At 44.1% G+C, this 5,415-nt stretch overlaps 1 protein-coding gene across 3 annotated transcripts in view; it reads right to left on the minus strand.

Moving 5' to 3' along the window:
* The window catches only part of PAK2 (p21 (RAC1) activated kinase 2), a 95,523-nt gene that overhangs the window by 83,595 nt on the left and 6,513 nt on the right, over window positions 1-5,415 (minus strand). Inside the window, exon 1 of one of the 3 annotated variants that reach the window (XR_004349722.1) lies at window positions 1,291-1,562. The exons of 1 other annotated variant lie outside the window; for it this stretch is intronic. The gene's annotated coding sequence lies outside the window, so the exon portion shown is untranslated. Of the gene's footprint in view, window positions 1-1,290; window positions 1,569-5,415 lie in introns of those variants that run through there. One more of the 3 variants, XM_032630795.1, reaches the window with a different exon arrangement.

The raw sequence follows: 5,415 nt of genomic DNA on the forward strand, positions 1-5,415 counted from the left end.
ACAAAATATATATAAGTGATTATAAGTGTGTTTTACAAATGCCACAGAGCTCCTGGCAAAGTTGACAAGTTCTAACCTGCTTTAAAAATTACTGTTCACTGCCTTCATCCCAATCTAACTTTATTTAATGTTACTGTTTTGAATAAACCTACAAAAACAAAACCCCCAGAGCAAATTCTTCTACATTTCAATATCCTGCCTACTTACAAGAGCGGAAGAGTCAAACAGAGCAGGGGAAAAAACGTGACGTGCACAACCTTGATCCAAAACACTGCTCGTCGTAGTCTAATTTTAGGCCTAACCATTTTGATTGTCTTTTTACAGAGGTTTAAAAAGAAAACAAAGAACTATAGATCACTTGTAAAATAAAACTGAGATAATTATACCAATGGGAGTTAGCATTATTTATCAAGGAGAAAGAAATCATGCTCGCACTGCCCAGAGAATTCCCATTAAAGATAAGATACAAGGACTGGCAGTACAACTCCACAACGTCTGACGACAATGGCAATTACTTTCTACTCTTCAGTTCTTGGATGACTCTATCTTTAAAGAATTAGTCAAAAGGTTGAGTCCACTGAGGAATATTCGGCAACATATTGTGTACGTTGTTTGAAAGAAAGCCAAACATGGTGAAAGCCAACCTTTACCTAAGTTACCTAAAGAAGCAAATATCCACCTCCTGGCTGAAGATCAAACAGGAATCACAAGAAGATCCGAAAGTTCTGTTCTTAAGCGGAGGCCCTCAAACCCTCGGAAAACTATTCGTTTCTACTAACGCGGAATATGGAAAGATCACAGATTGCAGTTTAGAAAACAGTAAAGGGACCCTAGACAATATGCCTAAGCAAAGAAACTGGGATGACCAGAGAGACAGCAAGGAGGGGCTAGGATTCTGTGAGAGACGAAAAAATCGAGGAATAAAACCCGCAACGTTTTGTACAACACAAAAGTAAATGGAGAAAAGGAGGGTGGAAACGCGATAGAAGGGAGATCAACAGAGGGCAGACTGTGGCGCGACAGGGTTCAGGGCAGGGCCGGGTCCAGGAAGAGTTAGACCTCACCAGCCCAGCAAGCTTCCCATTTCAGACTACAGTCGGGGAAGAAAACAGCCGGAGGGCGCAGACAATGAGCCACCGCCCCAAGAGTTGCGGCTCCAGGCACGCAGGTGGCGGCTTCCCAGCCCCGCGCGGGGCAGGTTATCTGCCCCGGGCCGCTCGCGCCGGCCAGGCCGCGGAGAAAGAAGGAAGGAGAGCGACGGCCCGCGTCCCGGCCTGTCTGCACACTTACCCCAAGCGAGGAAAGATCCCCGCCCCGGCGAGGAGCCTCCGGCCGAGCTCCCGGCGGGCTCAGGAGCCGCCCCGAGCAAGCGCGCGACACGGGGCGGGGAGGGGAGGGAAAGGGAAGCGGGGCGGGAAGAGGAACCGCGCTGGAGCGCAGCTGCTGTTATTGCTAGGCCGGGCGGCAGCCGAGCCCCGCGGACGCCGGGAAGGGAGTGCAGGGAGCCTTCGGCAATGGCGACGGCCCAGGCCAGAGGGGAAGCGGAACAACCGCCGCCGCTGCGCGTGGCCACAACCCTGGGGGAGGGCTACGGCGCGGAGCGGGGAGGGGTGGGGCCGAAGCCAGGAGTTCCACGGGGCGGAGACGGGCACCGCCTCCCAGTGGGCGGGTTCACGCGGGGCCTGCTGGGCGTTGTAGTTTGGAGATGTGTGCCACTTATCTCCGCCACCCCCCACCCCCCGCCCCGCCTTTTTTGGGTATTCTTTTTTTTTTTTTTTTTTTGCGGTATGCGGGCCTCCCACTGCTGTGGCCTCTCCCATTGCGGAGCACAGGCCCCGGACGCACAGGCTCAGCAGCCATGGCTCACGGGCCCAGCCGCTCCGCGGCATATGGGATCTTCCCGGACCGGGGCACGAACCCGTGTCCCCTGCATCGGCAGGCGGACTCTCAACCACTGCGCCACCAGGGAAGCCCTTGGGTATTCTTTATATTGAGAGACACCGCCACTTCCTCATGTAATTCAGCATTGCCTCCAGTCAGGTCTGTGGCCAACCAAAGATGCTGAAAGACGATTCCTGTTATATGAACCTGCTCTAGGATACGTGTTCCTGGGAATTCATCCACTATCCATTTTGCTTTTTACCTACAGCTCTTAATATACTTTGGTGCTAAATTAAGCCCCACCTCCTTGCAAATTAAGGCCTCTATGTTTTATCCATGGAGGAGTTCATTAATGTATTCACTAATTCTACAAGTATTTCAGTGTCTAACATGTACCAGACACTGCTGGGTATCAGGGATACAAGGGTGAATACAAGTCACTTTGTCTTTGTGGAACTTACAAATATGAAAACACAATAATTAAAATAGTGATATCTGGTATGAGGGAAAAACTAGGATGATTACTTTGGATAAGGTGGCCAGGGAAGGCATCTTTAATGAGGTGACATTTAAGCTGAGAACAGAAAGAGAGAGCCATGAGAAGCTCCCAGACAGAAGGAGGAAGAAAAGAACTTGCTAAGGTCAGTTAAGAAGGCCCGTGTAACTGCAGTTTAGTGCAAGAAGAGTAGCATAGTGGGAGAAAACAAGATTCAGGTCAGGAAGGATCTTAAATGACAGGTAAGGATGTTGGACTTTATTCCAAGAAGTTATTAAAGAGTTGTAAGTAAGGAAGTGATGTTACCTGGTTTACACTTTAAGATCACTAGAGGGCTTCCCTGGTGGCACAGCGGTTAAGAATCTGCCTGCCAATGCAAGGGACACAGGTTTGAGCCCTGGCCGGGGAAGATCCCACATGCCGTGGAGCAACTAAGCTCGTGCTCCACAACTACTGAGCCTGTGGTCTACAGCCCACAAGCCACAACTACTGAGCCCACATGCCACAGCTACTGAAGCCTGCAAGCCTAGAGCCTGTGCTCTGCAACAAGAGAAGCCACGACAATGAGAAGCCCGCGCACTGCAACGAAGAGTAGCCCCCACTCACTGCAACTAGAGAAAGCCCGCGCACAGCAACAAAGACTCAACACTGGCAAAAATAAATAAATAAATAAATATATTAAAAAAATTAAAAAGATCTCTAGATTGCTACATGGAGAATAGAGTACTGAGATGCAAGAATAGAAGGGAATGAACTAGGGAGGCATTAATCATGACTGATGCTAGAGCAATAGCTGTGGAAGTGGAGATAGGTAGTAGCCAGATTGTTCTTACTGATAGATGTAGAGCGAAAAACTCAATTGATATGGAGAGTACGAGAGAAGGGATTCAAGGAGCAATATGGCACACTATTAGATAACTTGAAAAACAGTCCCACTATTAAACACACAAAATGCTGGATAAAATAGAACATCCTTTCAAAGGCATAACTAAGCTTTCAAGGAAGAAAGAGGAATACATCTGATAGTCTTCCAAACTCCACATTCAACCCAAAGGGGGGAGCAAGAAACCAGAGTAGTAACCAGGTCAGTGAAGCCTATTGTGTTATGTTGAAAGAACCTACTTATCTCAGAAAAATCTATGGTTTTACTGGCTGCACAGGAGACAAGAGACCAAAGACAAGGCCTTGGGCCTGTAGAGGTGTTGGGATTATAATCCTGCACAAGGCTGGAAAACTCAAAGGGCTATACCCTCTAAGAATAGACTGGGAAAAAAAAATCCCCTGGACCAACCCAGGGCGATATGCAGATACTTGTAAGTTTTAGCCTGTACTTTGGCATCGAGGGGAAAAAAACTTTCCCTTTAGAATTCGTAACCACAAACTTTCCCTCACATGGGTTTGAAAGTTCAAATTTATAGTACCTACACTGCCCAGGAAACTTGAAGTCAAGAAAATGTCCCAGGCTGGTAATGCTTGGAGGCCTGGAAGAAACAAACACAAATCTTCACTGCACAGGTTCACTCTCAACACAGGACTGAAAGAATTTCCACAAATAGGCTATCAAAAGTTAAACATAAACACCCAAAATATAATACATCTGAGAAAATAAGCCAGGAGTGAATCAACAGAAACCATAAACAGAATAAAGAAGCCCATGAACTTTAGATACTGGAATTATTGATTACAGAATATAAAATAAGTTTATTATAATGATTAAGCAGAGTAAGACAGGATACTATTTTTAAACAAGAAACAAGATACTATTTTTAAAAAATGACCAAGCAGCTTTGAGAAGGAGCCAAGTAGAACTTCTAGAAGTAAAGAATATAATAATTGAAACCAAAGCCAATGTTTGGGTTAAATAGATTACACACAGTTGAGGAGAAAATTAATAAACTGGAAGACAGATCTAAAGAAATTACTGACAGCAGCCCAAAGACAGAGGAAATATGAAAGAAAGACTGAGAGACATGGGGATAGGTTATGAAGGTATACCATTTGCCTAATGAGAAGTTCAGGAGAGTAAAAAGAGAAAACAAAAGAGGCAGTATATGATGAGATAATGGCTAAGAATTTTCCAGAATTGATTAAAGACAACCTTCAGATTCAAGAAGCAAGTGAATCCCAAACAGGATAAGTAAAGGAAATCTTCTCAAACACATCAAAGTGAAACTGCAGAATACCAAAGATAAAGAAACCAGAAAAAAAAGACACCCCCTACAAAGAAACAACTATTAAATTCAGTATAGATTTCTCAACTGCAACAATGTGTGCCATCTGACAATGGAAAAATATTTTCAAACTACCAAGAGAAAAAACTAAACTTAGAAGTATATATCTTGCTAAATTATCAGTAAAAAGAGTGAGGGTGAAATAAAGATATCATCAGGCAAAAAACAGAGATGTTACCAAACACAGAGACCTACTAAAGGAACATCTTAAAAAGATATACTTCAGGAGGAAGGTAATCCCGGAAGTAAGGTCTGAGGTGCAAGAAATCAGATAGGCAGTTAAACCTACCATCCTATCACCGACTAGGACAATTCTCTATATTATTTCATTCTCTCACAGCCTACCAAACCCTATATTCAACTACCTAGATCTCCATGAGATCTAGCTAAATAATCTTAAATTCCTAGCAGAGTGGCTGAGATACACACACACACACACACACACACACACACACACACACACACACACACACAAAACAATCTCTACCCCACCACCAACCTTAGTTGAGTCTCTATTATTTTCATCCAAAGAACATTACATGATACTTTAAGAAAAATAAACCATAGAAGTGGAACAAATACTGGAATACAATGACCAGGAGAACAATACCCATTTTCTTGGCTATAAACAAAAAAGACCATATACAGAATTACAAAACTGATTTAAAAAATAAAGTGCTTATTCATTTCTTAAGTATCCAAAGAAGATAATACAAAGAGTTCAAAACCAGAAATGCTGTTATGTTAAAAGTGATGTCATCTGCAAGCATTTATCAAGCAAGAAAAGTCATATCAAAGTATCTTCAC

This window comes from Phocoena sinus, chromosome 4, assembly GCF_008692025.1.
Source record: "Phocoena sinus isolate mPhoSin1 chromosome 4, mPhoSin1.pri, whole genome shotgun sequence".
NCBI classification, from domain to species: domain Eukaryota; kingdom Metazoa; phylum Chordata; class Mammalia; order Artiodactyla; family Phocoenidae; genus Phocoena; species Phocoena sinus.